Below are 20,743 nucleotides of genomic sequence, written 5' to 3' on the forward strand. Positions count from 1 at the left end.
ACTATATACTTTTTTTTTTTTCGAGATTACTTATTTTCTTCTTTAAATGTAAGCTTCTTAAAACAAATGTCTGAATATTAATTTATACTGCAGTTGAATCTTCCTTGGACAGAGATTAGACCAGCCAGTTAAAAGTCAGATCTTCTGCTTTTGTTTTCTACCATGCAATTACAGACAGTCTGTCAGTGGTACCTGTCTTTTGGAGAGGACAAATACAAGGTCCAGGTGCTAGACTTACTCATACAAGTTACAATTTCTTGACAGTCTTTGAAGTTCTTACATTAACTTGAATATTTTTTTCATCTTCTTCACATCTCAGATCCATTAATTTGTTTAGATACTCCAGACATGAGATCATCTAAGACATATAACTTCCAAGATTACTCTGTCTGTAAAATGGTGTACTTTCTTGTCTTTTGTGTATTGCTTGCCTTAATTATAAATGCAGTTTAAACACCTATAATTTATTTTAATATATGGATAACCTGGTTTTCAAATACTTGTGAAACCCTACATAGTTCGATGCACACAAAATGAAAAATAGTAATAAGAGCAAAATTAAAATTGTTCTAAAACCACACAATACTACATCTGAAATAGTAATAAATAGCTATTTATAATCCAAATAATCATTATTACTTTATGTGTTTTCTGTGTTTAATCTTAAAATACGTTTATCTGATTTGTATAAACTATTCACTTAATTGGATCCACTGGAACAGATGGTTAAGGTCACATGTGACTATCTTATGCTGCTGTGAAAACACAATAGGGATATTATCCCACCCTCGTATCTCCATAGTTGTATGGAAGAGATTAACCTTCATTTTTTTTTCCAATCAATCTCTGTATAAATATCAGCTCCAAAATCAGTTTGATAATAATAATTAAAACAAAGCAAACAAAAGCCCCCATACAAACAAGCTGTTTCTTCTTTCTCTTTAGAAATTCATTACTCACAGTACTTTCATTTTGATAGTAACACCTGATCTGTTTTTGAACTTTGCTGTCTTAATACAAGATGTACAATTTATCAAATATTAAACACAGTGAACTACAGTATTGGAAAATTATTCAAGTTCTGTTTGAGCTTTGGCCCTTCTAATTTTCCCCCTGCATAGCTCCACTACATCTTGGTATTCCTCATAAGTTGCCAACCTCCTTTTCCAAAGGCCATAAACTTTCCTTTTTTCCTGAGTTTTAGTCAAAACTCTACTCAGTCAGGTTGGTCATTTTTGTTGTCAGCTCATCATCTGGGACTTGGGAATGGCCTGCTTCTGTGCCTTTAAGAGTTCCTCTGTAAAGTATGACTAGCCTTCCTGGGCTCCTTAGCCCTTCAGGACTGTCTCTCAAGGAACATACTCAACCATGCTCTGAAACTAGCCAAAGTCTGCCCTCAGAAGTCTAAGGTGACAGTTCTGCTTGCTCCCCCAATTGCTTCTCCAAGAATCAAAAACTATAATTTTGTGATCACTCTGCCCAAGATGACCTCCAGCCTTTATATCCCCCACAAGACCTTCTCTGTTAAAAAGCAGCAGGGCACTTTCCCTAGTTGGCTTCTTCACCAGCTGTGTCAGGAAGTTATCTTCCTCACACTCCAGAAACCTCTAGGATTGTTGTCTCTCTGCAGACATCTGGGAAATTGAAGTCCCCCATGAAAACAAGGGCTAGCAATTGTGAGACCTCTGCCAGTTGCTTATAGGATATTTCATCAGCCTCTACATCCTGGTTGGGTGGTCTGTCAAAGACTCCCTCCATGATGTCTTCCTTATTGACCTTCCCCTTGGTTCTTACCCATAAATACTCAACACTGTCATCCAAGTGATTAAGTTCTAGGCATTCATATCCATCCCTAACATAGAGAGCCACCCCACCACCTCTCCTTCCTTACCTATCCCTTCTGAAGAGTTGGTAGCCATCAATTGCAGTGCTCCAGTTGTGCACATCTTCCCACCATGTTTCTGTAACAGCAACTATATAATAGTTTTCTTGCTGTACAAGGGCCTCCTCCTGTTTGTTTTCCATGTTGTGTGCATTGATGTAGATGCACTTCAGCTGCGATAATGGTCCTGCCACCTTTTTTGGGGGACAAGCTCTAATTCCCACCTCACCACACATAGACGCTAGCCTATCACTACCTTTCATGTCTTTGCTGCCACATGGATCACCACTCTCTACCTCAACTGATACAACAGACTGCAAGTCTCTTTTACCCACAAGCACTGTGATGCTGCTCCCAGGCTCCTCTCTGGTAAGCCTGGTTTCATCCCCATCTCCCTTCAAAACTAGTTTAAAGTTCTTTTAATGAGCCCTGCTAACTCTTGTCCCAGGATCCTTCTTTCCCTTCAGTTTAGTCTTTCCCCACTTATTGCCAGCATGCCTGGTGTCCTGTAGATAAACCCATGATCAAAGCAACCAAAGTCCTGCCAGCTACACCAGTCTTGGAGCCACTAGTCTCCTGTTTATCTCCTCATCAATCTCTGCAACTGGTAAGACCGAATAAAACACTGCTTGTGCTCCTGATCCCTTAACCAGCTATCCCAGAGCTTTGAAGTCTCTCCTTATTGCCCTTGGGCCTCTGGACTCACTGCCTACCTGAAATATCAGTACTGGGTAGTAAAATCAGGGGGCTGAACCAGAAGGTATGGAGTTTTCTCCATATGTCTTTAATCCTGGCCCCAGGGAGGCAGCTGACTTCCCTAAGAAGTGGGTCTGGCCTTCATATAGGCCCTTCTGTTCCCTTTAGAAGTGAGTTACCTATGACAAGGACCCATTTTTTTTTCTTAACTAAGGTGATTTTTTGATGCAAGGCATAGTCTGACTTTGCCTCACTGGGACCTCCAAGATAAATGTTTTATGTTCCAAAAAAAGTGTATACCTTGAAAGGTTAAACAAAAAGCAGGAAGAAAGTGAAACATGTTATAAAGAGTCACAAATCTGATCTAGGATTCCTTAGAGACTCTGTGTACCAGGTTAGCTAGTGTAAAGGGGGTCTGCAAGAGGTGTAGACTCTCTTACTACATTGCTAGTACACCCATACAGCAAATGCCAATATTTTCTTTTGTCTCTGTACTATGATTTCAAATAAGCCTCATATACCAAAACAATTGAAGGAAACAGTGGAATAAGTTGAGAATATTGCTAAAGGAAGAAACAAGGATGAAAAAGAGCATTCAGATGGTTCATGAATTAGTTTGCCTGATGTGAACAAGTACTCTACCTTACAAGTATGTTTTTTGTTTCAGTTTGGAGACCAGAATATTTATTGAGAGCTGTCATTCTCAGCAATTTTAAAATACACCACACAGAAAACCCTTAATATTTAATTTTATTTTCCTCTTAATATCCCAAGCTAAACAAAAAGGTCTGTATAATTTATGCATTTTTAGAAAACTGCGTATACTCTCCACTGTGCACCACGAAAGTGAGGAGAGCATTGAAAAATACACCCCCATAAGGCAGAGCTGTCAGAGGAAGCAGCGTAGAGTTGCATGCCACATCTTAACAAAGCACTTTGCAGGAAACTGCAGCGGGTGTACTGCGACTTCAGGACAATGTGCCAAGGCAGGGAGATGGAAAGTCATTAAACAGTTACACCATGCACTCTGTCTAGGGAATCTTGACAACCCAGTACACACATACTTAAAAAGCTTTGGAGAATTAGCATTCATTGAACTCTGTCACTCCTTAGGGGAAAGAAACTCACATGAAGATCTGAGGAATTATAAAGTGGAAGTACAAGACAACATAGGGATAGGGATAAAGCAAAACAGCTTTCACAGTTTGTAAGCATGAAAAATGATTTCCTAATGTTCAGATCTGGGAACAGATCCTTTCCCTTCCCAGCAGCATATCACTATGGTGAGAGAGACTTCTCTACTGTATCATAGAAAGAAACACTGAAAATAATGTGTGAGAGACATGAATGGCGAGTCCAGAGTACAGAGCAATTAAAAATCCTTCTTTGAAAAAGAAAAGTACTTGAGTTACCACCATGTTGTAGCTACCCCTTTTAGAATTAATGGTAAAATAGTTTCATTCTATGACCTCTATCATACAGTTGTCTCAAACTGGATTTCAGAGGAGATCCAGTGAGTACTATTTAACTTCTTGATACTAATTTCACATACCTGTGATTTTTTTTTTTTTTTTTTTTTATATCTGATGATGTATACAAATATATATAGACTTATAACTGCCTATATATTTACGTAATGCAGGTATATTGCTCATATAAATCTTGCTTTAAAGGAATAACATTTCAAAAGCTTGATCTATATCTCTCTGAAGTAGGATACTAACCTCACAGTGAAAGTAGTGGTGAAAGACAAGGCACAGACTTGAAATTGGTCCCAAATCCAAGGATCTAGCTCCATTGATTCAGTGACTCGAAACAAAATGGGGGTAATCGCCTTGCAAAAATACCTTGCAAAGGGGATTTAGTGTGAAATTACTTAATTTTTTTACAAATAATCTGTGGCTAAATCAGTATTAGTAGATTTAGGATTCCTGAGACCGTTCCCTGGCCTTAAGACTAGCTGAGACCAGTGTTCCATATGTCTGCTATCATCAGTACAGGCTGTCTGAATGCGTTTTCTCTGCTAGCAATGTTCACTCCTTTGCAGTAAATCCTGATGTGCACCTGGACATTATTTGGGAGTGCTATACACAAAACTTTATAACAACTATTCTGATAATATATGATGATCCAGTCTGGAAGCATTCCCTTCTGCTGATTAATTTTATAGTATAAACCTACACTGATGCTCTCAATGGCCTTCATACAACTTCTTTGGCTCTGATTACCTCTATACTGGAGCAGCCCTACTGTCCCTCAGTGCTGGAACAGGTGCCTGAGCATCTTCTTTTCTGGGCTTCTTTACACCTCATGGTAAATTCAGAGGATCCTTGAAGAAGAACAAAATGGTTTCTTACGGAAGGAATATAGCTGCATCAGTAGACCACTATATTGTCTGGCTCATTCTTTTTAATATGGGACTTAAACCTGTGTGGTAGTAGAGATCTTAAAGTTGGTTTTGAGACTGGTTGTGCAGCTTCTCAGTACTACATCCCTCAGCGGGGACTGTGACTTTCAAATACCAACCAGAGTAGAACTAGAAATGTTTAGAAAGCTGAGCTGTTTTCTCAAGATAATGCTTTTTATTGTCTCTAAGGAAGTTAAACCCAAGTCTGTAACCCAGATTTGTGATATTAAACAGCATTTTGCATCATTTATCAGACTTCATATAGGCCCTAAATTAATCAGTGTCTTGTTTATTTTTTTATTATTCCTTTAGAAGTATATCAGAATAATTACTGTTGTGATTTTACAGTATTTATGCTCTAGTTTGGGTGGCTCATAAAAAATAAACAATACAGGGAAAGGCAATTATCATTAACAAACATCAATACAAAATTAAAAATAAAAAACAATAATAAACTGAAAATAATTACTCAGCTTGTTCTTCCTGCCCTTTTATCAGCTAAAGATATTAGCAATGGCTGATTGAATTTTAGTTGCCAGCACTTGTCAGAATCCCTTCCCCCATTAAAGGTTTAACTTCTTTATTTCCAACACTGAAGAGGAATTGGAGGCTTCAAACACATTCTACTAAAATCTCCAGACCTCCTCACCAAAATGAGTAGCTTCATTTATGGTTCTTCAAGATTTTTACACTAAGAGCACCTAAAAAGCTCCAAGAGAATACAAGTGGGTCTGTTTCTGGGGGGAAAAATAATATTTATCTTGTGTTGCAGATACGTTTAGCTTTATAAAGAGCAATATCATACTTCCCACTACCACCTCCTCCTCTGTCTAGAAAAAGTAAGAAGAAAACTAGAAAATGAACTCCTTTTCAATAAATGTCTGGCAAGGTCTTTTCAAAGTGGTAATTAAATTGTGTTTCTTTTTATTTCTATCTCGATTGGTAAGAGCCAACTGCTGCTTTCAACTACACTGAGATAAATCTGAGCTAACATAAGAAAGTAAGAAAAAATTAAGTGCAAAGAACATTAAAATAAATTAGAACAAATTTTCTTTAGGAGACATGATAGTTGCTATTTGTCTGTTACTGAAAGAAAAAAATAATTCCGGACTATGATCTCTTCTATCAATCAAAAAATGCCGGGAGTGCTTAGAGAAGCATTCTCTTCCTTTCTCATTCTTCAGAGCATTTCAGTACATGCTTAAGTCTAGGCCCATTAATTGTACTTCAACAAAAAATAAAATAAAATAAAATAAAATAAAATAAAATAAAATAAAATAAAATAAAATAAAATAAAATAAAATAAAAAACCACACACTTTATGGTAGGCTCTGCTGATTTGGGCCAAATGTTAGATAAGTGTTTAAAATTCAGACCTTATTCTAAAAGTTTAATATCTCTGGCAGCAGCAGTGACAAGGCAATATTTTCATTTGTAATATTGATCAGTAGGAGGAAGAATTGGGCCCAGTAGTTTTCTCTCCAAGTTTAACAAGCCTGTCTCAAAATAAATCTTGATGACAAAACTGAAATTATAACAGTTCCCTTTATTTTAGAGAACAGAAGTTTTCTGATTTTGGTACCTTGCTCTGGAACAAGTACTTAGAAGTTTTAGATGTTCATTTGAAATGGATGACCCACCCCATCATGTAAAATGTTCCATATTTGCAACCTGAAGTCAGTGCTAGGGCTGTTCTCAGCAGCTCCAAAGAGCTTTTGTCTCCATGCCATGTTTCTTTTTTTTTAAAGTTAATGAATAACATTTCATAGTATTTTTTTGTTCTCATGCCAGTGTCTGCACAGGTTTCTGCTGTCCAAGATGTGGAAGTTGACAGGAAATTTACAATTAAAAAGTGATTTAAAAAAATTAAGGGAAGCATAGGGAAGGAAGTGGAAATTTGGAGTTGGATTCTAATTTCTTGTTAGTGCCAGTAAAAATTAAGGCTTACCTACCTAGATAAATGGAATTACAACACTTAATGGGATATCAAGAAGATCTTTTTGATGAAAACCAATTCTGATCAAAACTGTCAGCTGGTGTTCTTTGGGATGATTCTGTATTGAGTTCATGTGTCAAGGTGTTGGTAACTGAGCTGCAGGGTTGGCCTCTGTGAAAAGAGGCCAGAAATCACCCTGTGTTGGATGCAGCTGTTCCAGCAGGCTCCAGCAGACCCATTGCAGGGCACAGCTGTGCCCATAAGAAACACTGTGCAATATTTGTGAGATACAAGAGTGACAAACAAAGTGAAACAACCTTTGAGACACTGAGGTCAGAGATGAAGGAGGAGGAAGATGTGTTCCAGATACTGGAGGAGAGATTCCCTTGTAGCCTGTGGTGAAGATCATACCATAGTGAGGCAGGTTGTCCCCCTGCAGCCTATGGAGTGCCCCTTTGAGAACAGGGAGTGATACAGAGACTGAGTGAAGGTCTGGCAGCCACCCAAGGTTTACCCACCACAGTTTCCAAAAAAACCACTGAAGAAATGGAGTTGTGCTGTTTTAGACTAGCTCTAGGGTTGGTTCCTTCTTTACTATTACTATAAAAAGAAAGTAATTGTATATACAAAATAAGCAAGTACCGTTCAATTCTAAATGTTGCCACTGACAAGAAAAAGGGACAGAGGTAAGAAAACCTGTCAACATGAGTCCTTAGGCAGATATTTGGGAAACTGTTGCTATGTTTAGAGTCTAAGATTCCAATATGTTTTACATTAGAAGAATTCTACATTCTTGTCTAATTGGTACTCCATGTAACATAGCTTATACTGGGCTCCTTGGTGTTGAGAAGTGATCTTCTTGCGTCTGCAAAACTAGAGCAGTTCAGTGGTGTTAACAGCTTTTCCACTACATTAATTTTGGTACTGTAATTTATCCTTGGACAAACCATATGGCACTTTCATTTAGAATCAAGAAACACACATATTCCAGATGATCAAATATATTTTTTGATTATATTTTTAATTTAATCAGATATTCAAGATCAGTTTTTCCTGAAACTTGAATGCAAATTTAAGATTTCTATCCCAAATAACTAGCAAATATTTAAGTATTAAAAAGAACAATTTTTCTGTCCAACAAAATAGGGATTATGCTACAGATGTTAAAAAGTTGATATTACTGATTGTAGTATCAGTTGAATCTCTTTGAAAACATTAGCATGTAAATAAACCCAGTTTTTTCAGATAATAAAGTTTGATCTCAGAGAAATGTTAAAAGGAACATTTTTTTTTTTTTTTTTATTAACATGGATTTCTAGGTATTTAAATTCCTAATTTCTAGAGTACTTTAATAAGTCAAGATGGGCATTCACACTCAATTCAACTATTTTCTATCCTTCATCTGTTCACATTACTACTTTGGTTCATCTTAATGATGATCTTAATTTTCTTAAGTGCTTGCCTGCTGTTGAAGTCCAGCCTGATCCAACTGTTGCTAAGCTCTAAAGCAATATCTTATTACTTTCTCTCAAATAGTCTCATGAATCACTGATATGAATTAAAGAGTAGAAATTTTCTATCTGTAATATTTTATCTAGTTTTCCAATCAGCTGTTGACAATTTACAGTTGTCTGTGGGCTACTAGTTCTCTATAAATTAAACTTGAGATATCATTACTATAAGCAATCTACCTACTATAGAGAATTCCGTAAGTACGTACTTCCTCTCAAAAAAATATTAATTAAAAAATAATAAAAAAATAAAAAACCCCAAAGAACCAAATTCCCAGGATCTTTTAGTGAAGCCCAAGCCCCCAACCAGCTGCTTCTAAGAAGCCTTCTTGATTGTTCCTTTGGGAAAAAATAAATCAGTTCCTGTCTCTTTTTTTGCACAGACATAGTTTCCAGGTATATTCTGAAAAGCTGTAGGCCACGTAGCAGCTGTAAGCTGGAGAACCTGCAGGTTAATGTCTACATTCATGCCTACAGAGTGTAACCTTTCACTCCATAGGAAGGTTAATTTTGCTAGAATCTGTTAACACACTTACGTTAAAACCTTTTCACATATATAGGAGGGTAGAGACATTCTTTCTTCCACATTGCAATATGTAAAAAAAAAAAAAAAATTATGCCCTTTAGTTCTCCTTACTTTGTCTCTTTTTGTCTCTCCCACCTAAATACATAAACATGATGATATATGTGCCATGCAAAACAATTGTGTCAGTGAGGTGATGCGAATAAACTGAAAAGGAACTCTAAAATCTTTCCACCCAAATTAGAAACAAAAGTGGAAATCCTTGCATAAACAATTTTCTCATTCCTCCATTGTGACAAAGGCCATGAATTTGAAACAAGTCCTGGAGTTAACAAACTATTGTGTTTATTTTTAATCCAAGACAAGAGGCCCTCATCTTCTCACAAGCAGCTGTAGACTTACTCTTTGTGTAAACATCATTTATTTATATTTGTTTATTTAGGCTGGGGAAAGAGAAAACATAAGTCATTTTTAGGACCAGCCTGGATTTTGAAAACAATAAGGGCTGGAGATGGGACAAAACCTACATGACCTGTCAAGGTCTTTTCTTGCCTATTTTTCTGTGGCAGTCCTATAAAATTGACTCATTTTTGTGGAGAGTATGTGTATGTGGAGTGTGATAACTTAAGTTTCCCCCCATCTTTCTGCTGCTGAAGAGGAGTCCAGCTGCCAGGTGTTGGCTTGGCTTATATTCCTTCCTTCCTTCCTTCCTTCCTTCCTTCCTTCCTTCCTTCCTTCCTTCCTTCCTTCCTTCCTTCCTCCCTCCCTCCCTCCCTCCCTCCCTCCCTCCCTTCCCTCTCTCTTTTTCTCTCTCTTTCTCTCTTTTTCATTTAGTAGTTTTGAAAAAGGATGCAAACAAAATTACTCCCATCACTGTCTGTAATTTTACCTTCTGCCTCAGCAGCTAAAGCACTCACCTGGAAGAAGGCAGAAGCTTGCTGGGAGACAGACCTGCACAGGTGAAAATAGAGTATTTCATACAGATTGAATGAATTTCATTGGTGGGAAGCAAGGGAGCACTAGCACAGTTAGTCTGAAGTTATGGTTAGTGCCTGTTGTTAAGTTTCACTATTTAATGTGTCTTGTCCTAGTATGATCAGGATGGGTACTGAACTGAAATTCTCCTGGTTTCCTTTTTAATATGATAGTAAACATCAATCTGTGCATAGAAATGGGGGGGTTTAATATCCACGTGCTCCAACTGACTTTTTAAAGTACTGGTAACTGTATGGTTTTGAAGAATCGCTTAGGTAGATACTTCAAAAGAAGAAATGAGGGATAGATATCTCCAGAGGAGAGTCCCCAGGGCATACCTACACCACACAGTACAGCACCATACTCAACCTGGAGCAGTGCAGCTGTGTAAACTGAGAGCAGAGTTAATTAACTGGCATGTTTGTACTCCTTCCCAGATCAAAATTATTATATTTCAGTGATGCATCCTTTTTACTTTGTGAAAAAAAAACAAAACACAAGAGCTTCCTCAGAGCTGGTACAGTGATCCCTAACAAAACCTGTATTACACTGTAGAGACATGTCTCATGTCCCTGGGTTGCTTTTTTAGAAGATAAGGTGAATGCTCAAATATGAACAGATTTTGCAGCTATTGTTGCACCTCTTAGGATAGAAAATGATGCATTAACATGTTCAGACTTTAATGTTAAATCATGATGACCCTTAATTTTATTATAAATTTGAGTATGATGTAGCCAAATTCACCCAGTGACAGTAATTGTAACACACTAAACCATTCAGTGTCAGATTCAAATATGTTTATTTTTTAATAACTAATTGCAGCACTTCTACTCATTATAAAATATTACAAAAGTTTTCTAAAATTAAGGAGGGTTGATGTCTTTTTGTTCTCCATGTTTTCAAGACAACATTCCTGTAATGAAATCGATATGGATTTCCTCATCCATGAAAATGTATGTCTGTATGCTAAACTTACAATACAACTGCTCAGTTGTTTATTTTATTATGTTGTTTCAAGATAACACAATCTGCCCAAAAGCAAACCTATAAATAAATACATAAATACCCAAAGAAAAAGGGAACATAAACAGTTAAGTCACAGCCTCATCAATTATAGAGAACAAATTTTCAATTATGTGAAAATATTACCAAACTCATATATTATATTAGTGGTAGGAAACAAGCATAAATTTTCTATTTTCTATGTGTGATGTGATACACTTGACAGAATACAACTTTTAAAGCCCATATATATGTAATAAATAATTTTCCTAAGGTAATACACAAAGAATGATCCAAAGGGACAACTTAAATTTGGTGGAAAATTGGCATCTAAACACCAAACACAGTGCTTTGAACCTATAATACAGAATTTTATAAGTGATGTTAAGATGTTCCATTTGAAATTACTACATAAGGATGAAATGTTATTTCTGGCACACTCAATTATTATCTGTCAAGGAAAGCAGTTATTTAATGAATTTATTGAATTAATCTATTTAATTTATACCTTTGACAAAGTATTGGAACTGCACTGAATGATATTCTTCACTTAAGCCCTCACTGAAGAGAGTGTATAAAAAGTAAATGCTAACAAACAACAAATGATTACTTCTAATTAGCAGATTATATTAAAAGGTTGAGCTAAAAAAAAAAAAAAAAAAAAAAAGGTGTGAATAGAAACATGAATGTATGCTACCTTGCTTCCATAGAGAAAGCAACACTGTAAGCAATAAATGAAGCTATTGAAATGAAATAGTTAGATACACAATAACAACATAATGAGTGGCAAAAAAGAAAAGAGCACATCTGCTGACAAGAGACAGCACTAAATAAATTTGTAAGAAGGATGATGGAAAGATTTCCCAGAGAGAGTACAATGTAAGGTTAAACAAAACAATTATTTCTTTAGTAAATAACAATTTTCAAAATTTACAAGGAAGTGTGAAAGATCCTCTTACATTCTATTCAAAAGATATTTAGCAAAAAGGAACTCAAAACATTATTCCAAACAGCAGAAAGGGTTATCTACAAAGAAATGTGCATTGTGTCAGCCTTGAAAGGAATAATGAAAGGACATAAAACTGCATTTCCATTTTAACTGATTTACACCAACACAGGTCTAGAGAGCCCATACGAGCAATAGAAGCCTTGAAGTCCTTTCATTAACTTTCCCTGGCACATATACCTGAGGAAAGTTCAATGTTATTCAGAACATAATTTCTTCATCAGAGAATTACACTATGTCACATTCCACAAGGTAGGCACAGCTGCCCAGAAGTGGGGACCCCAATTAAATATCACGTCCCACAAAGTGGGTACAGCAGTACATCTCACAAAGTGGGCAAAGGTAGAGTTCCACGGAGGTGGGGCTCAATCCATGGAGATTCAGACTGGGCCCCCTTGCTTTCTAAACTTCTCAGAGAAGAGCCTAAGTGCCTCTGGATCCAATCCTCCTCTCTTAATTAATTATCCTTCAACAACACATTTGCTGAGATTAAGCAGGGGAATTCTCTGTGAGGTACTCTAGGTGTAAGACTATTATTACCCAGGAGGCTTGTAAAAAACATAATTTTACTTGAAATTGGGTGAGATTATAAAGCTTGTCTAAAACACACCATGCTATATTCTCAAAAGCAATGGATTACAAGAAGCAGAACTAAATGGTCAGAAAACAGGTTACAACTAGCAAAACTGAACAAAGAACAGGTGACAAAAACCTACAGTTAGACACTATGCTACTCTTACATACCAAGATAAGATTAGAAACAGAGAGAGAGAGAGAAAGAGAGATGAAGAAAAAGGGAGAGAGAGAGATAAAAGGGGGATAGAAAGGATATCACCACCTTCCTTCCTTGGTAGGAAGTTGTGATTCTTGAATGGTGAGCATGTGCCGAGTGTCCTGAGCCCACATCTTTTATGCTACGTGCCCCCCCCTTTTCTGGCCGTCTTGGCTTATCTTGCATAGACTCAGTGTTGAATTTCAGAGTGTTCTAGAAATGAGTCAGTGGGGCATGGGGGCCCCTCAACCAGGTTGACCAAGCAATGACCCTTATTTCTGTACACGCACCGTGTACGGTAGCATTACACGGGTTTTACACAGGATGGCACTGTGTTTCCACAGGGTACCTCTTGCTTGGCCCTGTCCCCTATCAAATAAGGACACTGTCCTGCCTAGTAGGGTGACCAACAAAGGAAGGGCTCTTCTTGTGAGAACAGGATCCAGTTTGTCAAGGTGGTAAGCAAAGAAGGGGCTCTCTTTGCCAGAACAGAGTCCAGGTGGCTTATCAAATGAGCCCACCAGAGCACAATGTCCACTTTGTCAGGAGGCAATTATTCATTTTGGAACTCTACAAAATGTCTTAAAAATCTATCTTCATTATGATGTTGAAGTTTGAGACACAGTAAGACACCTTTGTGCTTGGGAGCAGCAAGTGAGTATAAGTGAGCTGTAATGATGAGATGGGGTATGTAACAAATCAGCTAATAATGGACAATCAGATGGAATAACTGTATTTAGCTAAGTTTCTATTGTGCAATTGGGTGCTGCTCCTACAGCACTTCACTAACTGAGGTATATTTTCAGTTTAGGAGCAAATACTAATATTCTCATATATTGCTGAATAATTATTTGAATGGATTGAATTAGTATGGAAAGTACAATCTAGATGGGATAATCACCCTGCAATTAAGCTAAAACTAAAGTCAGTGAACTTCATATAATTTACTTTGAAGACTGTTGGTCTTACAAACAAAAAAATTAACTAAAAAGACTAAATTATCACATGCTTTAAAGATGAGGCTTTTTTTTTTTAATCCATCTTATATTTTTATTTTTTTTCGTATTGTTGAATGTTTGCCTAGACTGACTATAAAAATAATCTGTGATCAGGCCACAATCAGAATGACGTTGCTTGTGTTTTTTTAATAGAAAGTGTAATGAAATCTCAACATTACAAATATGTACCTCAAAGGCCCCATTTTCAAAATCCATTTCCTAAGTCAAATTAGGTAATGAGAATATCATTTTGACTTGGAATAAATTTGAAACTTTGTGTCTTTAATTGTTAGGCTTTGAGTTATTTATCTGCTAGCTTTATCATGGGTCTGGAAATTCATGTGACTTAAGATCCATTTTAAATTCCCCAGGTGAATATTATGCCTTCAACATATACAGTTGATGAACATATTTTTTGGCTAAGTATGCTCATATCCATCTGCCAAATGGCCTCATGCCTGCTAACATATTGGTCAGACACATGCCTTTGGGTGTAAGTGCCAAGAAAATTTCTAACACTTGTATGCTGTATCTTCTACAGCATTAATACATTATCATTACAACCATTTTTACCTTTCAGCTTTGCCACACATTTTTAGGTGAATTTCCCAACTGACAAAGCAGCACAACAAAAAGAAAATTGAGGACATTGCTGATGTTCGTGGCTTATCATAATATAAGTAGAGGGTTCTCAGGATCTTCAACAGTAACATGTGGAATTACACTGTTGGGGCAATGGTGATACTGCAGCTCCTGGCGCAAGCCACGTTAGCTTGGATGCTTCTGAGTAAAACCGATTTTGAAAACGGACTACTTCAGTAGGTGGCAGTGTTCCTTCTCCCTTTCTTTCACTTCTCAAACTCAGCCCTTCAGCCTTTATTCCACAGAAGGGTAATAATCTGCTGACATGACAGTATGCTAATAAGCCAGCAAGAGTGTGTGTTGCTGTTCTATATTGAGTAAAAAACAAACAACCAAACCAAGACACAAAAATACCTGTGAAATTTAAGATACTGTAAAGGATTGAAGTCATGGCCAATGATGAAAGGTTAATTAAACGGGCTATGCAAGTCTTTTACACACATTTTGATCTGAGATGGAACCTCTTTATGTGTTTAGAGAACACAATTTTAGAGAGTAAATACATTCACAGAAAAATTCTGTATGAGATCGAGTAAAGCTGTCATTTTTGTTTCATATGTAGCCAGTCAATATAAATATTTTCATATAATCACAGAATGACAGAATGGTGGGGGTTAGAAGGGATGTCTGGAGATCATTGAGTCTAACTCTGCTGTCAGAGCAGGACAACCTAAGGCAGATCACACAGAAATGCATCCAGATGGGTCTTGAAAGTCCCCAGAGAAAGAGACTCCACAACCTCTCTGTTCCAGAGCTTCAACACCCTTACAGTAAAGAAATTTTTCTTCATGTTGATGTGGAACTTCCTGTGTTCTAGTTTGCATCTATTACCCCTTGTCCTATCACAAGGTACAACTGAAAAGAGATTGGCCCTTCTTCTTGACACCCACCCATCTTAATAAGATTCCCTCTCAGTCTTCTTTTCTCCAGACTCAACAGCTCCAGGGGTCTCAGCCTTTCCTCAAAAGACAGATGTTCCCATCCCTTAACCATCCTTGTAGTCCTCGGTTGGACTCTCTCAAGTAAACTCCTGTCCCTCTGGAACTGGGGATCCCAGAATGGGACACAATCTCCAGATGGGGTCTCACTAGGGCAGAGCAGAGAGGAAGGAGAAACTCCCTCAACTTCTGGACACACTCCTTTTAGTTTGTTGTAGTTAATTTTTCTCTTTTTACAAAATATATATGTAAATATATGTTTTTAATTAAAAAAAAAATCAGATTCCTGTCATGGTTTGACTCAGGATCAGCAATTAAACCAATGACAGCAATGGTCTTCATTCCCTCCCCCTCTCACCCAGGTAAGGAAAGGTCAGAGAGAAAAAGGAGAGAGACTTCCTGGATTTAAAACTAAACTAGACAGCTTTAATTAAATACTAACAATAAAAGAAAATATGTAAAAATATATACAAATATGTCAGAAAAGTGCAAAACCCCTGTCACCTCCCCCCTCTCCAAGCAACTCTCACTCTCCTTAGTTTTGAGCAGTTACGAAATGTCCTGGATCACTTCCAGAGATACTGGAACAACAGACAGAAGCTGAGGGTAGAGTTATGGGGGTCAGGATTACACAGGCCTAGGGATCAGAGGAGGTGGATAGACAGAGTCCTTCCCAGATGCTGGCCATAAACAGAAGAGAACGGAAGAAGAGGAAGAAGGGAGTTGACATCCGAGATCCCTGAATATATACCAAGTATTATGTGTATATATATGTATGGAATATTGCTGGCCAGTTTTCCTGGTCCTCCGTGGATGATGGCCATGGATCGAAAAGAAGGAAAAAAGTAAAAGGGCTTGACTTCTGTGATCCCTGGATTATAGTGAGTGCCATGTAAATATGGGATGGAATAATCTTGGCCAATTTTGCCATCTGTCTCGTTGCTTCTCCCTATGGGAGGATTGTAGATATGATTCTTCTGCTCCTTTTGTGTCTGAAGAAGCAGATTCAACAAGCAAAGTGTCCTTGGTCTCTTGGCAGTAGCTATAAACATCCGGGTGTTATCAGTCCACTATCTGGAAAACTTTCTGTTAATTTCAGCAAGTATGCTGCTTGAAAGAGAGTTCCAGAGATAGGAGCAGATCAGATAGAACCTGAGTGCAGAGTTATGAGGGCCAGGAACAAATGAGCCTAAGGAACAGAGGAGATGGATAAATGGAGTCCTTCCCAGATGCTGGTCATAAACAGAAGAGAAGGGAAGAAGAGGAAAAAGGGAGTTGACATCTGAGATCCCTGAATTTATACAAAGTATTATGTGTATATATATGTATGGAATATTGCTGGCCAGTTTTGCTGTCCATCTAGTCCCTCCTCCCTACAAGAGGGTTGCAGATACAACTTTTTTTCTCCTTTAGTATCCAAAGTAGTAGATTCAACAAGCAGAGCAAAGAGAGTGTTTTGGCAGTAACTACAAACACTGAGCATTATCAGTCCAGTAGCTGTAAAACTTGCTGTGCTACTTCAAAGAGTGTTCACTGAAGGAAAAAAAGCAAACAGTAAAAAGAAAATTGTCTTCACCTTGGCTTAAAACAGGACAATTCCAAATTTTAAGAATTATACTTTGGAATTCCCCAATGTTTACCTTTTTAATAATTCATAGTTACTTAAATATTGCCTTAAAAGTATAGTAATTATTTACTCTCATAAAGACTGGGCAATTCTGTCAGGGTGTGTTCAATAGCCCAAACTGGTTGTAGGTTAGGAATAAATCAAGCAGAATTGGAATAAAAATGCTTTCTGTAAAATTTTACTACCAAAAAAAAACCAACCCCAAAAAATCTAAAGTAGAGAAGATACTTGTACTTGGAAGAGAACTTCTGCATTCATAAATGTTTGTGTCAGCTCCATTTTTTGAATTCTAAAACCAGGGAGTGAAAGTAAAAGTTAAGAAAAAGTGAGAATTTACAACATTTTTGGCTGTGAATAGAGTTAGAAATATCAACAAACCTCATGAGAAAACTTTGTATTTCTAAAACTGCCAGACTGATTTTATTTTGGAATAGCCGGTACTTGTGTAAGCATAAAAAAAAAAATGCATGATTGATCTGTTTTGAACCTTTTGAGATTTGTCCTTCACTAGCATGAACTGTTCTTAATTAGAGTACTTCCTGAGGTGTAAAAGGGAGTTATGTGTCAATATATATTTCACCAAAACTGAGAAAGAAGAACTGTTTCAGCATTAAAAAGATTAGTTTGGAAACAAAAAATATGTGGGTAAAGATACTTCAGTGACAAAAGAATTATGCACTTTCTAAGTTCCATGTACATACAAAACATTATATGAAATACAGAATTTTGCATTGATTTTAATATGACAAAATGTGCCATTAAAACAAACACCATAACCTGAAGCCTACAGCAACTGAAAATAAATTATGTGCCAGTCCACAGTATATAATTGAAAAAGTGGGACTACAATGCATAAAAAAAAAAGCAAATTTAAATTCACCATTTTTTTGCATAGCAAAATTCAAAAGAGATGCTGGAAAGAACTGTTTAAATTGTATCCAGATGAATGAAAATAGGGAGAAAATAGTGTCTGAGCCCCCTTCCTTACCACCCCCTTCCACACTGCCCCAGAGATTAAAGTTCATTTTCAGCTTCTAAAATGTCCTTTGGTCATCTGTGTCAAACTTGCCTATTGAAATGTCTCAGTATAGTGAGGTCCGTGTCAGACATAATGTATTGATAAATACAAAGCAAGTGACCTTTGTACCTGTGTGAAGAAGCCAAAAGAAGAATTTGCCACAGAGCATTTGATTGTGAAAGTCAGTTTGAAGAACTGTGGAATTATTTACTTTCTAATACCATTTGTGGAAGAGGATAAGATAGAAATATAATAGTAATTAGCTGATTAGAACACATGGTGTGGGCTTGTTGAGAAGGCAACAATATTGTCTAGCAGTGAGCAACTAATGAAGTCACATGACTAACTGTTGTAAGCTAATTGCCAGTGGGGATCAGCAAAGGATTCTTCCCCTCATCTCCTTACCCTCTCCATCCTGCCCTCATGTTTAGTATGATTGATTAGGCTTCTCATGTTTTTTTTTACTTTCCTTTGTTTTCTCTTCCACCCTAAAAGTAAAGCATGAGAGAGATGTAAAGCTTTGCCAGAAGACAAGAATCTCCGTCTCTATTTGTTTTGTTTCTTATGACAAAATTCACAACAATATTGAAATCAAAAGGTGGAGACAGATTCAGGTACGCTTTGAGGAGGTTTCAGTGACATATGCTGTGCAGCACCTCTTTAATGGGATTCAGAGGGCAAGGAGATGGAAAACCTTAGGAGACTTTCTGGTAAATCCAGCTCTGTAAGCAAAGTACTCATGGTTGCTTTCAGGTAATTGCTAAATTTGGAGAAGGCTATAAAAAAAAAAAAGGATAAAGGAAAGGGATCAGATAGATGTGACCTAATGTCACTAATGTAACTGGGGCCAAAAAATCAAGAAAGAGTTGGTAATTACTAAGGCTTTTCTATTTCAGGTTCTGACATCCTGTTCCATAGAAATTGCTCACTTTTAAAACTACAGACCTGTTAAATGAGCAAACATTTTTATTTTCAATGACCTTTCAGTGCTTGGGTAATTGCTTAAAATATGTTAAGACAAACTGGTAATTACTGGTCTTCTTTATTCAATTTTCTGGAAAGAGTAAGGTCTGTCAGTCACAACAGCTCCTTCCTCCCCCTGAGCCCGTAGTCCTGGAACAACAAGCTAACTCAGATTGCAAAGATCACAATTACAATACAACCAATGAACATCAGTCAAGTACTTCTTACCTCAATCAAGAAACCATACGTCACTATAAGATAAAATGAATTTTTGTTTCAGAGTCTTTCCCATCTTCCCAGTTTTTAAAATGTCTTTATTAAAGTATGTCTGTAATAAGGTATACCTTCAGTAAGACCTGCTGTAATACTACGCTAGTTTGATTTGACATTCACTGGTAGACTCGGTGCTCTGAAGTCCACAAGAGCTCAGATAAGCAGGCTGGTGGTCTGATTTTTATTTCTTTTTAAACCCCACAAAACACTAACTAAAACCAAACCTATTGTTCTTCTCTCTCTCTTTTTTTTTTTTTTTTCCTTTCTGTCTCTTTGTATACCTAGATTTCAAATTGCTACTCTTGACTTCTCTGAAGCTTGTATTTCATGTTTTTATTGGTTTCAGCTCATGTCTGATATTGACTGTTCTTTAAGTGAAGCAATATTTTACAAAGCTGTAGCCTCCTACACAGCCTATTAATAAGAGTTCATTAAAAAAAAGTTAAAAAAAAAAAAAAAGAAATAGTAAACCCCAGGAAATTCATAATATTAATCCAGAGTCCTGCTTTTCAAAGATATTACCTTATTTTAGAATTTTTCCCATTATAAGATATGTGTATATATACTAGCTCTCTCAAAAATCACTTTTGAAACTGATGAAGAAACAATGTTGGTCAATCTTAACACTGATTAAGTTCTTGAAAGGGAAAATCTTATTCTAATACAGTGCTTCTATGAGGAATTAAATAGTTGCCTGAAGGCTGCTTGAAAGGCACAAACTATTTACGGTACTCTGAAAAGTCTTTCTTTCTTTAGGATGTGAAGCCCCTACTCTGTGTTTGTAACAAGGGTAATGTTTCCAGTTTTTAAAAAAAAACTGTTACTGGAAACAGTTTTCTACCATTAACAGAAAAATAGGCCCAGACAAAGTCATGGTCTATAAAGAAATATTTAAATAATAATAATAGTAATATAATAATCATAATAATAAGAAGTTACACATATTTGCTAGCTGTTGGAAGTGAAGAAAGGGGGAAAAATGAGAATATTTCAAAAACAGAAACAAGTTGTCAAACATACTATTTAACCAAACTTAAATCACTTACGTTTCTTCCTGTAGACAGGTGTTTTATAATTAAATACAGCTCCCTCATTGTAAATATTCCTGACTTAGGCATATTCTTCATTTTAAGCTATGCTTCTCTGGAAAAAGGGCACTGCAATTCTTCCAATTTACATCTCTTTGCAGCCTCATTTACTGGTTTAGATTTTCCTTGGTCTTGCCTGAGTGTATTATCTAATTTTGTTTGCATGCACCTATCCAAATACTTTCTATTTTTGCAGCCCTAAATAGATTCTTATGATGAATTTACATTTGTGACATTGCCCTATTAGAAGCTAGACTAAACATGCATCTGAACACAAGTACAGAAGAAATCCTAAAACCTTCTGTAGGTTTAGGAGCTATTTATTTGGTTTTTAGTTCAACGAAAACAACCCAAAGCAGTGTATTTTCTGGCCACCTTCCCATTACAAAGCTTTTTACTCTGGACACAATAAACAACAGGAAACAAAACAATAACTCTGTTTTCATGTTGTTCTCTTCCTTGTACCTTATTTTTGCTCCTACTCAA

Source organism: Apus apus, chromosome 5 (assembly GCF_020740795.1).
Source record: "Apus apus isolate bApuApu2 chromosome 5, bApuApu2.pri.cur, whole genome shotgun sequence".
Lineage (NCBI taxonomy): Eukaryota > Metazoa > Chordata > Aves > Apodiformes > Apodidae > Apus > Apus apus.